The sequence below is a fragment of the Alosa sapidissima genome, chromosome 15 (genome assembly GCF_018492685.1).
Source record: "Alosa sapidissima isolate fAloSap1 chromosome 15, fAloSap1.pri, whole genome shotgun sequence".
NCBI lineage: Eukaryota > Metazoa > Chordata > Actinopteri > Clupeiformes > Clupeidae > Alosa > Alosa sapidissima.
Window position 1 is genome coordinate 17018199 of NC_055971.1, and position 26813 is coordinate 17045011.

At 42.9% G+C, this 26813-nt stretch overlaps 1 protein-coding gene across 2 annotated transcripts in view; it reads right to left on the reverse strand.

The window, feature by feature from the left end:
* The window catches only part of LOC121683410 (serine/threonine-protein kinase DCLK1-like), a 74990-nt gene that overhangs the window by 39556 nt on the left and 8621 nt on the right, over positions 1 to 26813 (reverse strand). The window lies entirely within an intron of this gene.

A 26813-nucleotide genomic window follows, 5' to 3' on the forward strand; every position in this document is an offset into this window, starting at 1 on the left:
TGGGTAGCTGACTGAATATCATTCCAAATCTAAAATTCAAAACATGACAGCAGAATAACACTAATCATTCATCTATAACAACTAATCCCATTAGCTGGAGACACCCACTTGTAAGATTCTGGCCAATGTCACACTCAAATTTCAAATGTGTAAATGCATGCATGTGGCATGAGTTATACGTATGTAAATAGAAGCATTTGGGTAACATTCAAGAGAAAAAGTCAACTTGTTTTTTACACAAACTTTGATAAACTTTGAACATTTGTTCATCATTTTTGTACTCCTTCACTTCATGTCTTAACCCTTTAGGCGCCAGAGTTTTTTTTCCGAAACGATCAATTTTGACATCTTCATTTCAAAAGGCTATATCTTAAAAGTGATAAGAGATAGAGACTTTCTGTAAATTAGAGAAATATTAAGGATGACCCAAAGTTTATGTAGAGATTAAATGTTTATATCTAATTTGCATATTATGACGTCATATGGTGGCGGCCATCTTTGATTATAGAATTTTCATGAAAAGTCGCATGTTTGAATAATAAAATAAAATAAAATGCACCACTTCTTTCCCCCCAAAATGTCCCTCACCTTCTGTATGCTATATTGCACAATACTGAATGCTCAGGTAAATAGTAAGTAGTGAACAAACTGTGTAAATCATTACTAATAAATGGCAGAAACAAACCAAATGCATGTAGCGGTAGACTGGCCTTTTGCTGTAGAGATTTTCCATTTACTACATACAGTAGGCACTCTGATTCCATGTATGGGGCACATATATATTATTCAGATGACACACAAACACAAGTAGACAAGACCTGTTTAGTTCAAAAGCTCATTTGCCACGGCAAGGCACAGATCAGGAGTGAGATGACGAGACAAGACAAGAGACAATGTTAGTATTTTTTTTCTTTTTGTTGTTTTTGTTGATGTTTTTTTGTTTTTTTTTCTTAGCTGACAAAGACACACACATCACAAGGACATGAACACACAAAAAGGAACACATAGTGTACTGTATGTCCTAAATGATCAGGGAAGTAGATAGCAAATCAACAGTGTAAATCATTACTAAATGGCTGACTTTTTTTTTTTTTTATGTAGCAGGCCTTTTGCTGTAGAGATAATGACTCCCTATCCCTATCCATACAGGGCCGGCATTCCCATCATCTTGTGATAGACTATGCATGACCTAATGTGTGTGTATGTGTGTGTGTGTGGGAGAGGGAGAGAGCGTGTCACCACCTCCACCATGCGAGCAGCATGGCCAGATCTGCCTCGCGCGCGCCGAGTGGAGAGAATTTGCGCAGCTCGGACAAGGCCTACTGTCATTCTCATTGCGACTGCCACTACGTTCCCCCCTAACTGTCCTATGAGCACTTCGACCTCGTCTAACATACCCAGTGGCATTAGACAAAGGCTCCACCACGTTACTGTCGCCGCGATTGTGGAGAGGCACACGTTCATAAGACAGAAGCTAGCGCTATGGACATTATGCTACCTCCATTATGCTACCTCCAGCCTCGTTCGCCACACCACAAACACCCTGCTAACTTCCCGATGAACACTCCGAACCCGTGAAACATTATTCCCACCAGTGACATTGGGCAAACGATTCAACATTTGTGCTTGGTGTAAGCTAAACTATGGAGTAAACTCTCACTTTGTCCAGCTGCATCATTGCAAGGCAGGGACGCATCTGAAGCCTCACTAAACGAATCACCGTCATTTTCTGAAGGCAGATATTCCCCTTCAGAATCAGGGTCCGCGAATAGAAGACCCAACACTTCATTTCAGGTAAACTTTTTTGATGCCATTAGACGATAATCTAACGAAATACTCGCTGACGTTGACAATATCGCTCTGACAAAGTGGCTCACACGCACACTAGCTCCGGTATTTCACGCACTGATTCAATGCGCTGTAGCTAGAAAGTTTTGTTTTTCGACTCGGGGATGACGTATGACATGTCTGCCATCTAGTGGAGTGGAAGTCGAACGAAATATGACACCCTATTTGACTAAATCGGCCGTTTTATTCAGTACCGCATCTTGTCGACTATAGTCGACTGTGGCGCCTAGAGGGTTAAATCCCTTTAGTCTAATGGACACTTTCCATGAGCCAGCATTTTAAAACTCACACCTTCTGTCACATGTACGGTTGATGATTCAGACATCAAAAATGCTTTCAATGGAAAAAAAGATGACTAGAGGTCAGATGTAGAGAACACAGATGACAATATTACATAACGGCTGACAGCAGCCTGCTGAAAGTGCACAGAGAGTTGCAAGAAAATTTATGAGTCATGAAATGTTCTGGACATCAACTGGCTACATTTTAATGCATGTACAGTAATGGGACTTTGTCACAACTCCACGAAACCCCTTGCTCACCTCATCACAGCAACCACAACAGCAATCATCAATCAGATCCAATTCCCCTGTTTTCTAATTGGTTCCATGATCCACTTACCCTCATCTGCGTTCCAATTATCCTCCACACCTGAAGGCCACTCCCCAGCTGAACTGAATCCTCGTTAGCCAAGCTATTTAAGTTGGACTCAAACTTGCATTCTCTGTCTGGTCTTGTTGGAAGACGACTTGTTTCTCTGTTACTCCGGAACTATCGTTGTTTATATGCATTTTGGTTTTTGTTTGCTGAAATCTCCTTGTTTGGAATGTCCAAGTTTGCGGAGAGACTTAAAGACCTTCGATTTCACGATACTTACCTGCCTCCGATCTCCTCCTGTGTCAGACGTAACAGAAGACCAGACCAGGCATGGAGCCTTCAACAACCCAGCAAGCAAATGCCTTCCAGGTGTTGGAGGAAGAATTCCGAAGGCAGAATTCAGTCCCTGTGCCAATGGAGGTTCCTGTGCCAGTTCCCGCTCTCGTTCCAGCTCCTGTTCCGGTCAACGCTCCAGCGCAAGCTCCCAATCCCGCACCACAGCTTCCTCAGCTCATCCATGCTGCTCCTGTTGCCAACCCAGCGACCTACTCCGGGTCTCCAGAAAGCTGTAAGGGATTTCTTCTCCAATGTTCACTGATGTTTGAGATGCAGCCAGCTCGGTATCCCACCGAGAGGTCCAAGATGGCCTACATCATCTCCCTCCTGTCGGGCAGAGCACTTCAGTGGGCCGAGACCATCTGGAATACCCCAGGCCCAGTTACCACTACCGCTCAGCGCTTCATGGATCACGTCAAAGAAGTCTTCAGTCTTCCTGATGGTGATTCGTCCCTGCAGGCTGTACGCCCTTCGACAGGGAAGACAGCCCATTACTGAGTATGCCCTGCAGTTCAGAACACTGGCCGCAGCAAGCGGATGGAACGAAGTGGCCCTCATCAGTGTTCCGACAAGGCCTGAATCCCTCCCTGCGCCTCCATCTGGCTGCGTATGATGACACCATTGGTCTTGAGCGGTTCATCCCACTTGCAGTTCGAGTCTCTCATAGGAGAGAGAGCTGCTTTCTGGGTCCTGGAAGGTCCGCCATCGCCATTGCGCCGTCCGTGAACAGCCCGGAGCAATCAGAAGAAGCCATGTAGGTGGATTCGACTGTCGACCATTCGACTGTCCCCCACAGAGAGACGCCGGCGCATGGAGAACCAGCTCTGCCTCTACTGTGGAGAGAAGGGTCACATGATCTCACGCTGTCCAACTAGACCTCCAAGACTCATGGTGAGCGCAGTCTCTTCTCCTGGCATTCATTTAAAGCCGTTGATGATCTCTGCCCAGCTTTGCATGTCTGACTTAACCCACCTTGTTCATGCCCTCGATTCCGGCTCAGCGGGGAACTTAATCTCCGGCGCACTCTGCAACCAGCTCCAGATCCCTCGGGTCCAATGCTCCACCTCCTTTACCGTGCAATCAGTAATGGGAAAACCTCTCTCTACCAGGCAAGTGACCTCACAGACATCCTCCCTCCAACTTAGGCTAGGGGCCTTGCATGTCGAAGACATCTGCTTCCATGTCCTAGAGGAATCCCAGATTGATCTAGTGTTAGGGAGACCATGGCTGATGGTACATGCCCCCATAGTGTCCACAACTTGTTCACAACTTCAGCCAACTAGCTACTCCGCTCACTTCCCTCTTACGCAACAAGCCCAAACGCCTGATATGGAACCCCGCCGCTACACAAGCCTTCCTCCATCTCAAGAATGCCTTCACAACCGCTCCTCTGCTGTGCCACCCTGACCCGGAACTTCCATTCACAGTAGAAGTGGATGCCTCAACTACTGGGGTGGGAGCCGTTCTGTCACAACCACATGGTGAGCCGCCCCGTCTCCGTCCCTGTGCATTCTTTTCAAAGAAGATGAGTCCTGCTGAGAGCAATTACGATATCGGAAATAGAGAACTCTTGGCCATCAAGCTGGCACTAGAGGAGTGGTGCCACTGGCTCGAAGGAGCAAAGTTCCCCTTTACTGTTCCAATTCACCATCCGATATCGCCTCGGCACTCTCAATGGTCGTGCAGACGCTCTTTCCTGTGTTCACTCTCCAGCAAATGCACCAGAAGAACCAGAGAAAATCCTGCCACCCAGTGCAATGGTGAGCCCCATCCAGTGGACCCTGGATGAAGAAATCCGTGAAGCCTCAGTAACCGACCCGACACCAACCAACACTCCTGCCAACAGGACCTATGTTCCGCAAACGATCCGGCCTTTCCTCCTCACCTCTGCACACTCCATACCAGGCACCGGACATCCCGGCGTAAGCGCTACACTCACCCTTCTCCGTGACAGATACTGGTGGCCTGGTATGTCAAGAGATGTCCAACAGTTTGTTCGCAGCTGTGCTGATTGCGCCATGGCAAAGACCCCTCGTCACCTGCCGACAGGGAAACTAGTTCCTCTGCCAATTCCACACAGACCCTGGACACATCTTGGCATAGATTATGCCACTGACCTGCCTTCCTCCAATGGCCACACAAGCATCCTTGTGGTGGTAGACCGCTTCTCGAAGGCATGTAAATTGATCCCCATGAAAGGAGTCCCAACAGCACAGGAGACAGCTGAAGCCCTCTTCACTCAGGTCTTCCGGAACTTTGGATTGCCAGAGGACATCGTTTCGGCTCGAGGCCTCCAGTTCATATCCAGGTTTTGGCGTGCTTTCCTTCGTCTACTGGGGGTGACTGTGAGTTTGTCATCCGGCCCTGCAGTCAACCAGTGGTTCAGAGTGAGAGAGTGTGGGCCCGAGCCCACCGTCAACTGCAAAGGGCTCTCCGACGCCGCTGCCACTATGCTGACGCCCGCCGAACACAGGCCCCTGTCTACATCGTGGGGCAGAAGGTGTGGCTCTCCACATGGGACCTTCGGATGCGGCACTCCTGCAAGAAACTCAGACCTAAATATATAGGCCCCTTCGTAATCTCCCACCAGATCAACCCTGTTACTTGCCGTCTCCAACTCCCACCTGAGTATAAGATTCACTCAGTGTTTCATGTGTCTCTGTTGAAACCATGTTACTCACCTGACTCTTTGTCCTCTACAGACCCTGGGGTTGCTGTGCCTCCTCCATCGCCACTCCTCCTGGACGAGGGTCCAATCTATGCTGTCCGCCAGATTCTTAAATCCCGGCGCCGCGGAGGTCGCCTCGAGTACCTGGTTGACTGGGACGGGTATGGGCCAGAAGAACGCTCCTGGGTTCGTCGCCATGACATCTTGGACCCCACCCTGCTCGAAGAATTCCTTAGTGCTCACCCCAGTCAACCTGCGCTGCGTCCCCGTGGTCGGCCACCTCGCCGGGCACCCTCGTCCATGGAGATGGTGGCTGGGGGGGGTACTGTCACGACTCCACGAAACCCCTTGCTCACCTCATCACAGCAACCACAACAGCAATCATCAATCAGATCCAATTCCCCTGTTTTCTAATTGGTTCCATGATCCACTTACCCTCATCTGCGTTCCAATAATCCTCCACACCTGAAGGCCACTCCCCAGCTGAACTGAATCCTCGTTAGCCAAGCTATTTAAGTTGGACTCAAACTTGCATTCTCTGTCTGGTCTCGTTGGAAGACGCCTTGTTTCTCTGTTACTCCGGAGCTATTGTTTATATGCATTTTGTTTTTTCTTTGCTGAAATCTCCTTGTTTGGAATGTCCAAGTTTGCGGAGAGAATTAAAGACCTTCGACTTCACGATACTTACCTGCCTCCGATCTCCTCCTGTGTCAGACGTAACAGACTTAAAGCAGTAAAGCAGGCTGAGGGGCATTATAGTTTTTTTTACACTGCTAACTGGACTGGAACGGAGTCTAAGGACCTGAGAGACTCCTTAGCGGAAAAGGTCACTACTGGAGGTCCATTATCTGACCAGAATATTTATAATGACGCATTCAGACTTATGACTCATAATGACTCATGGTGAGTCATAATATCCAAGTCCAAGTGGAAGATTGCTTGGCTAAGGTGAAGTCAATAATTTCAGTCTCCTGGTACAACAAAGACATGACATTATGGCACAAAAGTGGACTCTGAGCCATTTGACAGGTTCTCTCTCTCTCCATCTCTCTCTGTGCAAGAAACTGGTTCTATCAGACTTAAATACTTTGTGTCTGCTTTCCGACATCCGCTCACAGTCTTCCCCGATTGTGGGCTAATAGTCATGACTCAGACTTCTGTGAAAAAGGTTATAAGCCCCAGGCCTGTTTATCAGTTGGAGGGCATGGTGTCACTATGGCAACCGTGAGCCTGCTATCGTAAGGAAGAGAGCTGGAGAGCCTTCTGTTGGCTTGAGGGACACACAGGATGCAGCAGCAGGTTGGTGGTGTATGACATGTTTTGCGTCTTGATTTGAGTATGTGAATACTCCAACAATATTTACCGGTAATTCACTAAAGAAATACTAACAGCATGTGTCACTCCTAAAAGAGCCCAACATTTCTGAATTCTTAGGGCCTTCATATTTGGTATGCATGATTTTGAAGCTTAATTCGATTTAAGTCCAATGAATTCAGGAAATAAACTCACTCTGTACATCTTCTAAATTACAACTTTTCAGCTGACAGACATGACAAGACAAACAATTATAGTCATGGTCATAGTTAAAAAATCAGAACAAGAACAATGCGTATAATTAGGCATACAGTATAACGATGCACCGTGAATCGGCTAAAAACCTATACAAATGTGTGAAGATTACAACTGGTTGAGATGAGAAAATGATTCGCAATGTGATTTTTAACAGAATAGGAAGTAATCTGCTTCAGACGTCAGTACGATGATTAGTAATAATAGTAAAATTGGGGTCAGATTGTTTTAAATTAGAATAATTTAACCAATCTCATTAGGGTGCCAGATAAGACAGAATACACATTACTTGGTAAACCAGCATTGTGTATAATATGATTATCACTTGGAGGAGACTTGGATAGATAACGTTAGCATAGTTAGCCAACCGCCACTAACGTGCTAGCATACTCACGTCAGAAAAGCATGGGACTGTGCACAGTAGTGTATCATTTATTCGCCATCAGTTAATAAAGTTGAAGAGGCTCTGAAATGTAGGCAATGTTTATTTGTTTATTTGCATTACCATGTTCCCTACATGACATTTCTTGGATATTTTAATATATAGAGATGGGACCACACTTGGCTCTAATTTGTATAGGAAGAGTACAGACAGAAACTCTATTCTACACGGCCAGTCTTTCCACCCGACTGTCATGAGCTCTCTCTCTGCCTGGTAACACACGCTGATTGAAGTCTGACCTCCACCTGTTCCTGCTCTGCTCTGCTCTGCCTCACCCTCGTTACCTACCAGCTGCACTGCATTCACCACTCATCATGCCCTGTATATAAAGCCTTGCTTTTCAGTCCACACTTGTCAGATCGTCTGCAACCAGCACCAGTTACCTGCCTGTTTTGGAAAACGCCTCTGACTCTTTGCCTGTGATCCCGGACCCGCTCGACTACTTCTGTGTTCTCCAGCCCCGGTAATCTTGACCTGCCTTCCGTCCCTCTTCTACGAATACCGCCTAGTCCTTGACTGTACGGCTGCTTCGTTTCAATTGCTGTTGTGTGTGTGTTTCCCCCAGGACTTCCCGGATCATCCAGCTCCTGCCATCGCTGTTTGGCTACTGGGGGAACACACACACGCAGACTCTTGGAACTCCTGTACCCCCCCCCCCCCCGGAACCCCTGAAACCCCCAACCCTTAAATAAACTTTTGAACGTGACGCTTTTGTGGTCCTCGTCCTGTTTGGTGTCTGACACCGACTGCTCTTAAGAGGGCCCTTCCGATTTCTCAATTTAGTCGTATTCGCCGCATCTGTAGCACTGATGAGGACTATCTGACACAAGCTGCGGAGTTGGAGAAGCGGTTTTCACAGAGACAATACAAATTAGACTGCATCAAAGACGCACACAGTCGTTTTGATTCTGTTTCTCAAGCAGAATGTCTTCAACGTAGCAGAGTACAAAAAACAAGACCTCAAGTAAATTGTATTGTGCAATATTCCCCCATTGGAAAAGAGTTTCAATGCATCATCAATAGGTACTGGCATATCATTGAATCTGATCCAGGATTAAAAGTTTTCACAAGACCACCCAACTTGCGTAATTCTCTAGTGAGTGACTTGTACCACACGGAATGTCATTTACATGCTCAAATGTCCGTGTGGTCTTACCTATATTGGCAAGACCACTCGGCCATTGAAAATCAGAATATCTGAACATAGATCCAACATAAGAAATCATGACTGCAAAAGCCCTGTAGCAGTTCATTTCACCCTCAACTCCCACAATCTGTCCACACTTCGCTACTGGGGGATCGAAGTAGTCAAATCACCCACTAGGGGGGGTGACATCAATACGCTACTACTAAAGAGGGAGGCCTTCTGGATATATACGCTTGACACTCTAGCCCCCAAAGGAATGAATAAGGAATCTGATCTGCGACCTTTTTTGTAGGCTCAACTAGGCCTAATATTTATCAGAGGCTCTCTGTACTTTATTGTTTGTATGTCATTGATTGTTTCTAACTGTATCAGATCATTGCTCTCTCAAGCTAGGCCATGTTACTGTGATTTCCTAAGCTAGGTCATATCACTGTGATGTATAAGCTGTGGCCTGTTTGCTTGTTTTTTGCTCTTCTGGACTTGTATTTTATCATTACTCTGTTAAGATAGGCCATGTTACTGTGACTTCTTAAACTAGGCCATGTTACTGTGATATAAGCTGTGGCTTTTTTGCTTAATTGTGCCTGTAGTTTAACACCACTTTAAGATTGTCTGGGGCACTATGTACAGTACACAGTATTGTCATGTGACTTTGTCTGCACTTGCACTTTAATGGACACTTTAAGATAATAACCTGTGACAGGTGATTTGTCAGGTGACTTTTTGATTGGTGTGTGTATATATGTGCCTTGTCTTCTTGCTGTCTTCATGTCTGAAGAAGGGCATTCAGCCCGAAACGTCACATGTGGTGATTAAAATATTTTTTATAAGATAAAAGTTTTCAGTGTGCGGACTAACGTCATTTTTTATAACCCTACATGACATGACCCAGTGTCCTTTGAACATGCATGCAAGCCTCCCGTCTATGTTTGTCACCCATCAAAGCTAGATTTGAATTTTATACATGTCCCTCCATGAGATACTGGAGTCTTTCGATGGATTCTAAACGAAATCAGGTCCGTGGGTCTTCATAAGAGCCTCTTGGGCTGTAACTTTTACAGAAGTCTTAAAGCTGCCATTGAAGTTCTAGTCAACTCCGGTCTGAGTTTGATGGGCATAGCAACAGTAACTAAGGGGGCGGAGCTTTAGCGAATGGTCAATTATACTAATAGAAAAGTAGGATTATAAATGGTAATTGGACTGGCACGTCTTGTTTTTTGCAGTGAACATGCTCTGTGACACTGCTCAGTGGGATTGTGATGGTGATGTTTTAAAACAGTAGAGGAGTCTGGGAGGAGGATCCACTGTGAAGTGAAATTTCCAAAAGCAGGGGAATTGGACAATGTAAGGTTCTAAAATGTCATGTTGAATTCAATGAACCCAGATATTCTTTAGAACGTTTAATTTCCAACATTTCCACACCGGCTTAAAGGACCATTCCGGCGCAAAATGAACCTAGGGTTAATTAATAACACACATGTACCGCGTTCAACCGTTCTCTGGGATATGTTTTCATGCTAATTGAATGTGACCAGTTTTATCGCAAACCGCTAATTATCTTATAACGCTAGTCTTAGGGGCACAGAGTAAAGTAAAAAGAAATCGCTATTTCTATACCACTAACAAGGCTCAAAATAGCACCACACTTCGACAGGAACATAATGAGGGTCCTTACATGTGAACTCAAGCATAGAGAACTTTGTAAGTGTACAGAAAAGACAGTACCATTCACGTATACAGGTGGGCACCATCTTGGAAAAAGTCACGTGACAGTTCAGCTCATGTTGCACGGCATTCAACCAGTCCAACATCGTGCAACGTGAGCTGAACTGTCACGAGACTTTTTCCAAGATGGCGCCCACCTGTATAAGACTAGCGTTATAAGCTAATTAGCGGTTTGTGATAAAACTGCCCAGATCAGATCAAATCAGATTGGCAGATAGCGGACCGCTGGTGGTATGCCGCCGGTGGCGTACCACTTGTGGTCTGCCGTTGGACCACCATCTCTTTAAATTTAACTTGTCATAAATATTAAGAAAATTTAATCAAATGATATATGGAGTATAACTAAACAAATTAAAAAGATTTTAGACCAATAGTGACAAAATATTGGGCCAGCGGACCGCCAGCTATGCCTCCAATGGGCCGACAGTGCCAGCCTCTTGCTATCACGGTGGTCACATTCAACATGCATGAAATCCCATTCACATTTACAGTAGCATGAAAACATATCCCAGAAAACGGTCGAACTCGGTACACATGTGTTATTAATCCCTAGGTTAATTTTGCTCCGGAATTGTCCTGGGTGAAGACTGGTAAACTAGTAGGGAGTGGGTTTCCTCTCCAGGCTGGGAAGACAGCACATTTCAGTAGGTATGAGGCGTGTGTCACAAATACAGACGTGGTGCAGTTCGCAGTACTCTGGGGCAGCAGGAAGTCCCACTGCCTCACTATTCACCCCTTGCAGACACGTGACTTAAGTCACGTGACGGCTCCATGCTGGACGGCAAAAAGATAGGAGACGGACGGCAAATTACATTATGTCATAACGATTATGATGAACTGAACACCATTACTATAACATCTTTGTAGTTCAATGTATTGCTGTTTGGGGTCTGATAGTCAAGGAAAGATGCCAGTGGTGTTGTTAGATGAAATGGGTCATGATCGCAAATGTAAAGTTATTAAAACTGGTCGTAACAGCAAGTGGAGATAACGTCATAACGTTGGGCTACTGTAATTAACATTATGGTAAATGAACACCCATAAGTATTTCTAGACTAAAATATTGCAAAGCGATTTGGTTACTTTATTTGTCTTGCTTTTATCAGTTGTAACATAGTCAAAACGTTAAGAATGTCATAAGAGAACATGAAATAATAACTTAGCTGCCACACTTAGAAGCTAGCTATTCTAGCTAACGTTTATCGTAGCTCATAGTGCTAGGGCTAATGTAACTCGTCAGTTTGTACGTTGCCCAGCGAATAAACTTACTTCTTAGGCCTACATGTCTTAAGTTAAAGAATTGAAAGAAATAGGAAATAAAAAAACTTGAACGGTATTATCTGTTTACATTCAGATCTTGCCAAAGACTTTGCCTAAGTGCTATCTGCCGTCCTGTTCAGAGTCTATGGTTGCTATAGCAACCACTGCTGTGCTTCATACACTGAGGTGATAAGCATGCAATTGTGGTTGAAATACTCCCGAAACACAAAGAAAACAAACCAAAATATATCTATGCAAGAACATGGGATGTTGTTGTATTCCAAACAATAAGCCAACAGTCGTGGAAGGGCATTACTACGGTTAAATCTCACTATAATCTCCTAGCTGTGCGATATGTCCCATTACAACCCATTGATTTGATTCGTGTTCTTGCCGTCCACTAGGCTATTTTGCTGTGGCGCGAACAAAACGTGACGTCACTTGCAAGGGGTCAATAACCATTCATGGCCAGATAACAAAGTTATACAATGAAATATGCACATATTAGATGTGATTAGATTAAGCATTATTGTGTTACTGGGATTGCTGGAGATGGATGAGAGAAGAGAGATGTGAACAATTGAAAGCGACAAAAAGAGAGCGGTGAGATGGAGAAAAAAGGCTAAAAGACAAGGGAAAGAAAGATGAGGCAAACACAGGGGAGGTTTGGGGAGAACTATCAAGAGCATCAAGAGAGTCCAATCAAGATTTATCAAAGAGAAGGTAAAATAGGGGAAAAGTCTAAGAGAACAGGGTGGAGAGAATGAGAAAGAGAGACTGAGGGAGTAGGAGTGAAGGGGATATTAAAGCTTCATAAGAGCCGCGCTGCACCCTGTGGTGAGGGTCTGGCTGATTAGATCGCTGGGGAGGCGCTGGCTGGGAAATTAATTAATTCAGCACCCCACACACTGACTGCTGCAGTGCTGAGCTACCACACCTGAGAGGAATACTGTAGCTACTCTAGCCACATCACTATACTCATGGTTAGCTAAGCAATGTATTATTATGCGCTTTGTATGTTACTAGCACTGGGATCAGTATTTCCAACATCTTAGCAGCAATGACTTGTTATATCATGTTTTGATTCAGTTATCTTAAATCATTTTTTTACTCAAAATTACTAGTTACATTTAGCATTTATCTACATTTACATGTAGCTGCACTAGCTACATTTAGATTAGGGCAGTGGTTTTCAAAGTGGGGGCCGGGGCCCCCTCGGGGGGCGCGAGGGGGTGCCAGGGGGGCCTCAGCAAGTTGGAGGGAAAAATAAAAGCAAGAAATAAATACATTTGAAACATTTAAAATATACTATGAGGGTTGTTATACAATGCCATTATAATAATGTGACGCATATCTGAACATACTGTATTTCCCATGATAATGACTGGGAATAATAGTAGAGTGATGGCTCTCATATAGCAGAAAGCCCCAAATACATTTTTTACACACTGTATGCTCCATCGCGATGTGGTTGTGGCTAAAATAATTATTAAATTAGCTTAATGTATTTTTACATTTGCCGTAGTATTGTCGATGGGTTTAATTAATAAAACATCAAGTGGGTCCTTGGCCAGAACCTAGTGGTATTTGGGGGGCCTTGTCGTGGAAAAGTTTGGGAACCCCTGGATTAGGGGAATGGAAGTATGGCTTCACATTTCATGCTAACAGTTAGCCCTAGCTATAAGTGTTTTTCATCTGCTGTTCACTCTGTCTTGGTTCCATGTATAGATGATTTCTATTTGCTCTGAAGTCATCTAACATACAGGGGAGGGATCTTAAATAAATTATGAAACACTGAATTTATACCTTTACTTCCTTTACAGGACTTTGTGACCTAGTTATTAAAACATTAAATGCAAAATATTCAGTTGCGTTGCGCGTCACATTCCCCAGTATTCTTTGAAGACACAAACTGCCTAGAGAGTTTGGAATGATGCAAAATCCCTCTTTAAAGCTTGCTCCCTGTTTCTCATTCAGATAAACGTATGTGCAAAGACATGCAGAGTGGCAACGCTGATGATGGTGGATGGAAGCTACTGTGGGAAAAGTGAAGGAACTGACATTTTACCTCAGTTGACTTTGAAACTCTGTTAGGTACTTGGATGACTTAGCTTAAGGTTCTAAAATGTCATGTTGAATTCAATGAACCCAGATATTCTTTAGAACGTTCTTTAGAACTCTGTTAGGTACTTGGATGACTTAGCTTAAGGTTCTAAAATGTCATGTTGAATTCAATGAACCCAGATATTCTTTAGAACGTTTAATTTCCAACATTTCCACACCGGCTTAAAGGACAATTCCGGCGCAAAATGAACCTGGAGTTAATTAATAACACACATGTACCGCGTTCAACCGTTCTCTGGGATATGTTTTCATGCTAATTGAATGTGACCAGTTTTATCGCAAACCGCTAATTATCTTATAACGCTAGTCTTAGGGGCACAGAGTAAAGTAAAAAGAAATCGCTATTTCTATACCACTAACAAGGCTCAAAATAGCACCACACTTCGACAGGAACATAATGAGGGTCCCTACATGTGAACTCAAGCATAGAGAACTTTGTAAGTGTACAGAAAAGACAGTACCATTCACGTATACAGGTGGGCGCCATCTTGGAAAAAGTCACGTGACAGTTCAGCTCATGTTGCACGGCATTCAACCAGTCCAACATCGTGCAACGTGAGCTGAACTGTCACGTGACTTTTTCCAAGATGGCGCCCACCTGTATAAGACTAGCGTTATAAGCTAATTAGCGGTTTGTGATAAAACTGCCCAGATCAGATAAAATCAGATTGGCAGATAGCGGACCGCTGGTGGTATGCCGCCGGTGGCGTACCACTTGTGGTCTGCCGTTGGACCACCATCTCTTTAAATTTAACTTGTCATAAATATTAAGAAAATTTAATCAAATGATATATGGAGTATAACTAAACAAATTAAAAAGATTTTAGACCAATAGTGACAAAATATTGGGCATTTTGTCTGCAACCCGCTAGCGGACCGCCAGAGAACCGATGAGCAAAATGCCAGCGGACCGCCAGCTATGCCTCCAATGGGCCGACAGTGCCAGCCTCTTGCTATCACGGTGGTCACATTCAACATGCATGAAATCCCATTCACATTTACAGTAGCATGAAAACATATCCCAGAAAACGGTCGAACTCGGTACACATGTGTTATTAATCCCTAGGTTAATTTTGCTCCGGAATTGTCCTGGGTGAAGACTGGTAAACTAGTAGGGAGTGGGTTTCCTCTCCAGGCTGGGAAGACAGCACATTTCAGTAGGTATGAGGCGTGTGTCACAAATACAGACGTGGTGCAGTTCGCAGTACTCTGGGGCAGCAGGAAGTCCCACTGCCTCACTATTCACCCCTTGCAGACACGTGACTTAAGTCACGTGACGGCTCCATGCTGGACGGCAAAAAGATAGGAGACGGACGGCAAATTACATTATGTCATAACGATTATGATGAACTGAACACCATTACTATAACATCTTTGTAGTTCAATGTATTGCTGTTTGGGGTCTGATAGTCAAGGAAAGATGCCAGTGGTGTTGTTAGATGAAATGGGTCATGATCGCAAATGTAAAGTTATTAAAACTGGTCGTAACAGCAAGTGGAGATAACGTCATAACGTTGGGCTACTGTAATTAACATTATGGTAAATGAACACCCATAAGTATTTCTAGACTAAAATATTGCAAAGCGATTTGGTTACTTTATTTGTCTTGCTTTTATCAGTTGTAACATAGTCAAAACGTTAAGAATGTCATAAGAGAACATGAAATAATAACTTAGCTGCCACACTTAGAAGCTAGCTATTCTAGCTAACGTTTATCGTAGCTCATAGTGCTAGGGCTAATGTAACTCGTCAGTTTGTACGTTGCCCAGCGAATAAACTTACTTCTTAGGCCTACATGTCTTAAGTTAAAGAATTGAAAGAAATAGGAAATAAAAAAACTTGAACGGTATTATCTGTTTACATTCAGATCTTGCCAAAGACTTTGCCTAAGTGCTATCTGCCGTCCTGTTCAGAGTCTATGGTTGCTATAGCAACCACTGCTGTGCTTCATACACTGAGGTGATAAGCATGCAATTGTGGTTGAAATACTCCCGAAACACAAAGAAAACAAACCAAAATATATCTATGCAAGAACATGGGATGTTGTTGTATTCCAAACAATAAGCCAACAGTCGTGGAAGGGCATTACTACGGTTAAATCTCACTATAATCTCCTAGCTGTGCGATATGTCCCATTACAACCCATTGATTTGATTCGTGTTCTTGCCGTCCACTAGGCTATTTTGCTGTGGCGCGAACAAAACGTGACGTCACTTGCAAGGGGTCAATAACCATTCATGGCCAGATAACAAAGTTATACAATGAAATATGCACATATTAGATGTGATTAGATTAAGCATTATTGTGTTACTGGGATTGCTGGAGATGGATGAGAGAAGAGAGATGTGAACAATTGAAAGCGACAAATAGAGAGCGGTGAGCTGGAGAAAAAAGGCTAAAAGACAAGGGAAAGAAAGAGGAGGCAAACACAGGGGAGGTTTGGGGAGAACTATCAAGAGCATCAAGAGAGTCCAATCAAGATTTATCAAAGAGAAGGTAAAATAGGGGAAAAGTCTAAGAGAACAGGGTGGAGGGAATGAGAAAGAGAGACTGAGGGAGTAGGAGTGAAGGGGATATTAAAGCTTCATAAGAGCCGCGCTGCACCCTGTGGTGAGGGTCTGGCTGATTAGATCGCTGGGGAGGCGCTGGCTGGGAAATTAATTAATTCAGCACCCTACACACTGACTGCTGCAGTGCTGAGCTACCACACCTGAGAGGAATACTGTAGCTCAGCCACATCACTATACTCATGGTTAGCTAAGCAATGTATTATTATGCGCTTTGTATGTTACTAGCACTGGGATCAGTATTTCCAACATCTTAGCAGCAATGACTTGTTATATCATGTTTTGATTCAGTTATCTTAAATAATTTTTTTACTCAAAATTACTAGTTACATTTAGCATTTATCTACATTTACATGTAGCTGCACTAGCTACATTTAGATTAGGGCAGTGGTTTTCAAAGTGGGGGCCGTGAGGGGGTGCCAGGGTGGCCTCAGCAAGTTGGAGGGAAAAATAAAAGCAAGAAATAAATACATTTGAAACATTTAAAATATACTATGAGGGTTGTTATACAATGCCATTATAATAATGTGACGCATATCTGAACATATTTCCCATGATAATGACTGGGAATAATAGTAGAGTGATGGCTCTCATATAGCAGAAAGCCCCAAATATTTTTTTTACACACTGTATGCTCCAACGCGATGTGGTTGTGGCTAAAATAATTATTAAATTAGCTTAATGTATTTTTACATTTGCCGTAGTATTGTCGATGGGTTTAATTAATAAAACATCAAGGGGGTCCTTGGCCAGAACCTAGTGGTATTTGGAGGGCCTTGTCGTGGAAAAGTTTGGGAACCCCTGGATTAGGGGAATGGAAGTATGGCTTCACATTTCATGCTAACAGTTACAGTAGCCCTAGCTATAAGTGTTTTTCATCTGCTGTTCACTCTGTCTTGGTTCCATGTATAGATGATTTCTATTTGCTCTGAAGTCATCTAACATACAGGGGAGGGATCTTAAATAAATTATGAAACACTGAATTTATACCTTTACTTCCTTTACAGGACTTTGTGACCTAGTTATTAAAACATTAAATGCAAAATATTCAGTTGCGTTGCGCGTCACATTCCCCAGTATTCTTTGAAGACACAAACTGCCTAGAGAGTTCGGAATGATGCAAAATCCCTCTTTAAAGCTATTGCTCCCTGTTTCTCATTCAGATAAACGTATGTGCAAAGACATGCAGAGTGGCAACGCTGATGATGGTGGATTGAAGCTACTGTGGGAAAAGTGAAGGAACTGACATTTTACCTCAGTTGACTTTGAAACTCCGGTACTTGGATGACTTAGCTTAAGAGTTTTAGAGCACAGCCAGATATGAGACTACTGCTCTAAGGTAGTAAAACCTGAACTGTCTGAAAGATAAGTCTGAATGTAACCCAAAGTGCTTTTCATTTGTCCTTTTTTCTATAATTCTTAACATATTGACTCGAAATGTATAACCACAAGAGAGTTTTGAGCTTTAATAAGCTATTCTATATGGCACTGAACAAGAACGCTCTGTCAGTCTTTCCTGCTCACACAGAACAATGAGAAGCAGCAGTAAGTAAGACAGAAGTGTCTGTTGACTGATCTGCATAGGCAGGGCACAGAGATCAAGACTGAGTGGGACAAGGGAGCGAGATGGGGTGGGGAGTAAGAGAAATGTGTAGAACATGGAAGGCATCTTTAAAGGAGAATTTTGTTGTTTTCCCTAGCGGGCAGTCATCTAATGTTTTAAAGATCTAACCAGGTGCCATCTGGAATCTCCTCCATAGGAAGAAAGTGAAAAAAGACAAACAAAAAAGACTTTTCATCTAATATGTTAACACAATGAAAAAGTCATTTTGAACCTGGCTTCATCCAATGTTCAGATTTTTTTTTTTACTTTATGCAAATCAGCACATATTTAATTAGGTGATGCCTAATTTGCATATTTAAACATTAAATTACAGATAACTTGAAATACATTTTTTCCATAATAATGTAAGTAATCAACTGGGGAAGTTTCATAGTGATATCTGCTAGTTATTTTTTTACCCACCAGTAGTGTCTCACCTTGTATTCAACACATTGAACAAGAAAGCTGGCTGCCGGACTATTATGCATCCTTAAAAGTATATTTGAATTAAAAATCACCTTGCGGTCAATGACCATTTGTACATGATTTTTGTCATAAAACTATTGTGACTCATCCTATTGCAAAATACCCATAAAAATACATTAAAGGCAAAATATCAGAAACGTCATTTAGTTGTTAACTATGTGCATTCTAAAATTCGATGACTTAGCACCACTAGTCAATCGACATATTCATATCTTAAATAAGTGCACATTAACTCCACTCTGAGTGTATTTGAAGATAAAAAATTACACAGTACAAGTGTGCAGTAGAAATAAATATGCCATTTTCTATAATCTCTTGCTGCCAGAGTTGCAACAGTGTGGTTCTGTGATCACTCAGGAGCTTATAGAATGCAGGTGGCATGCCTTGTGTTTTAAAATACATGTCAAATATCCAATACACATGATGAGGTTTTAAACAAACAATCATGAGTGATTTTGTTTCTGAAAAGAAATATGTACAACATTCAACAGTTTCAATCTACTGCCACCAAGTGGCTGAAAAACATCATTCAAATGCATCATGCCTTTGTGATGCGCAAAAACACAACTTTGGAAAGGCATACATGGCAGATGACAAGTTCAAAATAAGTCAGGGAACCAGTGGGAGACAGCAGAAGTCAAGAGAAATATCTGTTTTTTCTATCTATATACCAGCTTATCTCTACATTCTCTATCTTTAATTCTATCTTGATAGACTGTTTTTCTTGTCCACACGATGGCAGTGTTGACTGAAGAATACACTCTGCCATCACCACTGCTTCACATTCAACAGCGCTCATGCCTTTTAGCTCTTGGCGTTATCTGTCTACCCACAGACCTATTGCTATCAGAGCACAATCTCTCTTCTCCTCATGAAAGTCACAGTAGGAGGATATATAGTCTAATATCGGCATCTCTCTCTGCTACAAGCTATATTCTGTGGCCGGGCCAATTCTGTGGACAGCACACATGAATAAATGAAGCCATGTGCAGTCGTGACCTTCTCAGAGGCATCCCTTGTTCATCCTGAGTGAGTGAGGGGAGTTAGTGATGAACACCCTGCTGTTTAATTTCCCTCGCCTCTGAAATGCCAATGCCAGGTTTAGCTTCTCATGAAGGCAATTCAAGAGCCAATTTGCGTAAATAGGCAACATGCTAACAAGACAGGTATTTACTTAGAGTAGCTTCTAATGCCAACTGGATCTGCTTCTTCAAAGACTGCCTTAACAGTTCTTTCCGAGGGACTTTCTGAAGTCTGACAGAAAATCCTAAACTAGGCCAAACTTGAGTAAACCTACAGGGTTTTAATAAAGTGCAGGATCAACATTGTCGTTATAAGGACTTACCCAAGGCAGATTTAGCCAGATAAACTTTAATATGGGTGAGCGCTGACACGAGCTAAACCATGGACTTATGGTCATACACCATACAGAAGAGTTTTTAGAGGCACTTTCAAATCAAAGGGCTGTGCCTGCCAACCCAGCCACACCCATTGTGACCCATGCAAAATGTCAAGAAGCTTTCACATCTGCTTTGTCAGGATGTTTGTCTGTTTACACACAACTACTGTAGCACACATAAAACATGACCATCAAAGAATCATTTTAAGCGTGTGTGTGCCATCTATGGTGAAGGGGAACATGCACCATGTGAGAAAAATTGCAACGAAAACAATGCATTTAAGTGCCACGGTAAATGACTAAAGTATAGGGCCCATTGGCAGTGTCACACCCGGGCCCAGAGTGAAGTTGTTACGCCACTGAATGGAAGATCATTGCCGCTACCTGAGAGGGGACAAAGAAACACACATCAAAAAGGCATGTTGCACAATGTCATCTTGAAAATTGAAAATGCACCCACGAAACAACAATGAGAATGACCAGCACTGTAAAACATCATTAAAGATTTTCGAAAGCACAAACTCAATATCAAGTGTACGATACGTAACAGAGCAGTCAAGACACAGTGGTGGTTTTGTGTCTGCCAAGTAATGGGCCTTTGAATGCCATAAATAAGCCCAGCCGAACCTCCAGCTTCCGTTGTAACACGGAACCGCTGGCACCAATTCATTATGAAGCGGGCCAAGTTGCCAGGCCTGGGCCTTATGTAACAGCTACAGCAGCAGTCTCTCCCTCAGATGAGTAATGACAGGCCCCACGGATGCAAGTCAGCAGAGCCCCGTCGACACGACGACCCAGTACGCACCTACTTCTCAAACCCTCCTGCTCTCTCCCTCTTCACTGTTCTCAGTGTCCCTTAACTACAGTAGCCTACTTTCATTTGTTTCTGTTCCTTCTCCCCTTATCTCTTCTCTCTTTCTATCACTTGCTTTCTCATTTTTGTTCCGTTCTTCCTCCTCTATCTTTCCCTGCCTTCCTTTTCTCTCCTCTCATGTCTCTCTCTCAGCATCTTTCTCTGTCAATCTCTCAGCATCTCTCTCTCTCTCTCTTTATCAGTCTTTCAGCATTTCTCTCTCTTTCTCTGTCAGTTTTTCAGCATTTCTCTCTCTCTCTCTTTGTCACTCTCTCAGCATCTCTCTCTCTTTGTCAGTCTTTCAGCATCTCTCTCTCTCTGTCAGTCTTTCAGAATTTCTCTCTCTCTCTTGCTCTCTCAGCATCTCTCTATCTCTTCCTCACTGCAGAGATTTACGAGCAGAGCGCCTAGTCAGCTCCGGCAGTATGTGAGCACACACAGCTCAATCATCTGCACAAAGCCTCTGTCAGCATTAGGACCCTGGAGCTCCAGGTGGGGTGGGGTGGGTTTAATAAACATGCTGCTTCTCTGATCACATGCTTTCTCTTTCTCTCTCTCTCTCTCTCTCTAACTCTTGAGTGGTCCATGCCTTTTGTGAGCAGAGGAGCGGGCTGCTGCTACTAAAGACCCAAGATCCAGATCCAGGTGGTGTTTTGATGTGAAGTGGTGTCACAATCCTTCAGCGAGAGAGGAAATCCAGAGTGGGCAAGCGAGCCATTAGAGTACAGTCTCAAGTGATGGGTGGGTGTCTGAAGAGCATGATGACGCCCATCTTTTTCAGCTCACAGACACTGATGCTGTGCTTCAGGGTCAGAGGCCCTCCTGTGTGTCAGGTTGGCAGAACTGTTCAGAGTTGTACCCAGATCAGTTACGTAATCGCACTTTGGGGGTCAGCTGAAGGGTGGGGACAAGTAGAGGAGGAAAGGGAAGAAAACTCCGGAGTGTTCTGGAAGGTTTTAAAGAGACAGCACCCTTTTTAAAGTCTTAAAGGCTTTTTCCCCTCGATGGACCATCACTCAATCTCTTCATTTTCCCCCTCTGTTCTTTGTTCTTCTCTCCTCACCATCTACCTTTCCCTCGAAGCCTTAAAGACCAACTTGGCCGATTAGCAATAGCGACAGAAGTGTGTACACACAAGAAATAGACTTCACACACACACACACACACACACACACACACACACACAAATGCAAACAGATTGGCGAGATAATTGTCCACTCTGAATGCCAGCACTGTCTTCTTCCAACGATTTTTTAATATATATATATATACTCTTTTGATCCCGTGAGGGAAATTTGGTCTCTGCATTTATCCCAATCCGTGAATTAGTGAAACACACTCAGCACACAGTGAACACGCAGTGAGGTGAAGCACACTAATCCCGGTGCAGTGAGCTGCCTGCAACAACAGCAGCGCTTGGGGAGCAGTGAGGGGTTAGGTGCCTTGCTCAAGGGCATTTCAGCAGTGCCTACTGGTCGGGGTTCAAACCGGCAACCCTCCGGTTACAAGTCCGAAGTGCTAACCAGCCACAGCTGCCCCAATGCAGCAGACTGTATCCAAAAGGGTTTTTTTTTTATTATTATTTTAGTAGGCCTGTATGACGTTTTGCGCGTCAACGTTACAATTACGCCAACGTCATATTTTTTGCTTCGCCACAGCTCGCCACACACGTGGGAGACCAAAACATTGCAGAATCGAGGACGAAACAGCAACCTTATCACAGAATTTCCAACAAAGCCCTGCAAAAAGCCCAAATAAAAGCCCCAATAAAAGAAAAAGTCCTAAAAAACAGCTTGCCCTACATCATCGAAGGTATGGGAATACTAATTTAGTCCCAAACATAAAAGGTGTCGTTATTTGCGCTCTTTGCCAAATAGAGTTGGCATACCACAACAGCAGTGGGAGCATCTGAAACTGGGGCACCCCCAGCTGCTAGATCTAGCTAGCAAGCAGATTGCAGTAGCTTTTAACGTTATCTGTCTCATGAGTCTCATGAGTCACAACTTAACGTTAGTTAGCGTTAACTCATGCTGTGGTAGTTTACAAGTCAAATACATAACATTAGACTAATGTTAGCCAGCTTATAGTATCATGATTCAGTACGCTAGTTCGCCAATGTCAACTAATGGCCACCTTACACCAAACAACTTTGACAAGATTTGGGAAAGATTGTAGTCTTTTAATTAATGCCCCACATTCAGGCTTTACTCAAAAGACTCCAATCTTTCAAGAATCTTTCTCATATCTTGTCAAAGTTGTTTGGTGTAAGGAGGCCATAAAGGAGCCAAACAATGTCCAGGCAAGGGCTGCACATAAGCTGGTGCGCAGTGTTCATGAATGAATGAATGTTGGAACTATAAAACTGTGTTAAACACTCTCAGGAATGTATATGCTGTGCACTGCACAGTGGGGTTTTTTTGCACTACAACTTACATACATTTTTTGAACAAGAGAGCTATGTTGGTTCTGTAGAAGAGTAATAAACAGGCTGGCCTTCCATTTTGTATAACAGTACAAATGTTTTATTTATTTTATTTTGTGTAAAGCAGAAGATTTTTTGCTGTGCAAAACTGTTTAATAAAGTATATTATTAAGAATGTTTTTAGTATTTATTTGAGATACATTATGGTTTTTTATTAATCGAGCAACAGAAAAATAATCGTTAGATTAATCGTCTAATTAGTCGTTAGATTAGTCGACTAATCGATAAAATAATCACCCGATTATTCGTTTAATAAATAATAGTTTACCCCCAGCCCTATATTTTAGGCTAACGGCAGGATATGTAAAGACACTGATGACAAACAAACAAACAAAATACTAATACAAAAGAAACCAAACACTGGGACAATGGACAATGCCCACTAGTCAATGCCCACAAGCCTACCTAGAGACCTGCGTGAAGCTGGCCCCCCATGTTACTCAAAAATGATTAAAAACACTGCTATTCGTTTGTGCTACGTTTGTGCCACGTTTGTGCCGTAAAAATGATCGTTTGTGCTGTTAAGGGTTTTAAGTAATTAAACTTTACATTTTCTGGCCATTGACGTCACTCAGCCCCCCATACTTGTCCAAATTCCCCCAAAATAGTCTCAATCGTTTGTGCTACGTTTGTGCTTATTTGTGCCGTTAAAAGTAACATTTGTGCTACTATGTTTTTTAAGATATTCCACGTTATTTGTTACACGTGTGACGTCACTCAGCCCCCATCAATGTCCAAATCTTCCCAAAATGATCTCAATCATTTGTGCAAGGTTTGTGCTGATTTGTGCTGTCAAAAGAAACATTTGTGCTACTATGTTTTCTAAGTTATTATGGTTTATTTATTACTCGCGTGACGTCACCAGCCCCCATCAATGTCCAAAATTCACCAAAATGGTCTCAATCGTTTGTGCTATGTTTGTGCTGATTTGTGCCGTTAAAAATAACATTTGTGTAGCTATGTTTTTAAAGTTATCACGCTTTGTTACAGGTGTGACGTCATCCAGCCCCTTATCAGTGTCCAAATCTCCTCAAAATAGTTGTGATGGCTTTGGCTACGTGCGTGCTGATTTGTGCCATTTAAAGAAACGTGTGTGTACTATGCAGAAGTTGCCCAGCAGTTGTAGCTTATGCTAGACATCACCCAGCAGCACCCCCCCCCCCTTCATCAATGTCCAATTGTAGTCCTAATTGTTTGTGCTGATTGTGCTGTTAAAAAAATGAAACAAAAGGAAAAAAGAAACATTTGTGTTGTTTACAAAGCTATATCGTGCTGATCTTAACTGAGAAAAGAAAAGAAGATGTGCTACTATTTACGTGGCTGTTTGTGCTGCCAAGGGTTCTATAGTAGCCTACACCAGTTGCTTGTGCATAACGTCAGAATTACTGCTACCACTACCAGAATAAACCTGCAGGCCATTAGTCGGCAGCTGTGGAGAAACACCACTCCATTCTCCGGCCAGTAGCGTCTGCAGGTGTGCGTAGGCCTACTATAGGCAGCTACGGAGTGGGCTACGAGAGACTTACGAGAGATAATTTCCCCTGTGTGTATAGTCACTCCAAGTTGGCCTACCATAACTCATCACTGCACTGTAGCCTAAGATAAACAAATGTATTCTTCAATAATTGTATGCATCAGAATTACAGTGGATTGTGCACACAAGCAGCACTTAGGCTTTGTTGCTGACCCAAGTCTCGGATATATGAAACTTTGCAAACAGGAAAAACAGAAAGGAAGGAGGCAGCAAAGCTAGGAGTTATTTCAGATGGACAAGAAGGTAGGCTAAATTGGTATGTTTGTCAATACGACAGTATACTAAAACTAAAGGTACATTTGTAGCCTTTTTAGCACTTTATAAAGTTGACTAAATGATTAGGCTACTCTTTAGCTATAAACCTAAGAACCAGCTTCCTTGCACTTGTGTTTTCTGCTCAGATCAGGAGAAACATTTAGTAGACTACAGTTTGGGACGATTTGGCCAGTGTGTGTGAGACTGATGTCATGCGCATAGCAGATAGAACTTGGTAATGTAAAAATATAGTTACAGAAAACACATTGATGGGCTGGGCATCACGTGTAATAAACATAGGAGAAATGTCGGCGCAATCAGCACAAACGATTGGGTATAGGCTTAGGTTTGGACATTGATGGAGGGGCTGGGTGATGAGCTACAATTGCTGGACAAGGCTGCTGGACAATTTACTTAGTAGCCTACCCTACAAACGTTTATTTAAATGGCACAAATCAGCTCGCACATAGCACAAATGATCGCAGCTATTTTGAGGAGATTTGGACACTGATGATGGGCTGAATGACGTCACACATGTAACAAAGCGTGTTAACTTAAAAAACATAGCTGCACAAATGTTATTTTTAATGGCACAAATCAGCACAAACATCGCACAAACGATTAAGACCATTTTGGTGAGTTTTGGACATTGATGGGGGGCTGGTGACGTCATTTGATTAATAAATAAACCACAATACCTTAGAAAACATAGTAGCACAAACGTTTCTTTTAACGGCACAAATCAGCACAAACCTAGCACCAACGATTGAGATCATTTTGGGAAGATTTGGACATTGATGTGGGGCTGAGTGACGTCACACGTGTAACAAATAACGTGGAATATCTTAAAAAACATAGTAGCACAAATGTTACTTTTAACGGCACAAATGAGCACAAACGTAGCACAAACGATTGAGACTATTTTGGGGGAATTTGGACAAGTATGGGGGGCTGAGTGACGTCAATGGCCAGAAAATGTAAAGTGTAATTACTTAAAACCCTTAACAGCACAAACGATAATTTTTACGGCACAAACGTAGCACAAACGAATAGCAGTGTTTTTAATCATTTTTGAGTAACATGGGGGGCCAGCTTCACGCAGGTTACCTAGAGGTTTTTTAGCAGGACCTCTCACACCCGAGGAGGAATCTCAACTCCCGTCTGAGCAATGTAGACCCCATTTAAAACACAGGCCTCAACCATGCATAGCAACAAATCAATTCATTCAAATTTACAACATTTCAGTTAACACATGACATAGGCAATACACATTACTAACAGTCCTTCATGTTATTTCCATACAATGCCATAAGCAACCTTACTAAGCAAAAAATATAATGACCTCTCCAATCACCCAGTCAAGCATTTTTATTTTACCAGCTAGTAAGCATTGATGTTAACATGCGTGCATTTAGAGAATGCTTACATTATTGATAAACATAGATTACGCTTCTAACCCTATACCGCGTACCAGGCTTGTATTTCCTATATGAATAACCCAAACATATTCCCAGTGTTACATGTAACTTAACCTCCATCTTACACACATCAGGTCTGTACCACCAACAATACAATATCAAACAGATCAACATCACAACATGATTTAATAGAGCAGTCTTTGTTTGCACATAAGTTTGTAAAGTCATTGTTCATGTTGAGGCAGGAAAGCCGCCTTTGCCAGTGACAGACGCACTGCGCTCTGTCACACATTCGTTCTTTGGAACGTGCAATAACTGTAGGTTATTTGCACACATATGAAGTAGCTCCATAGTGGTCCATTAGCCCTTACATATTTGCATCCATACTCTAATAATCCAATTCTAGAGCTGCCCACACCTCTGCTGTCGATTTGCATACACAACTGTCATTCTAACAGCCACCATAGATATTACACACCCAGACAGCTTCCATAGATATT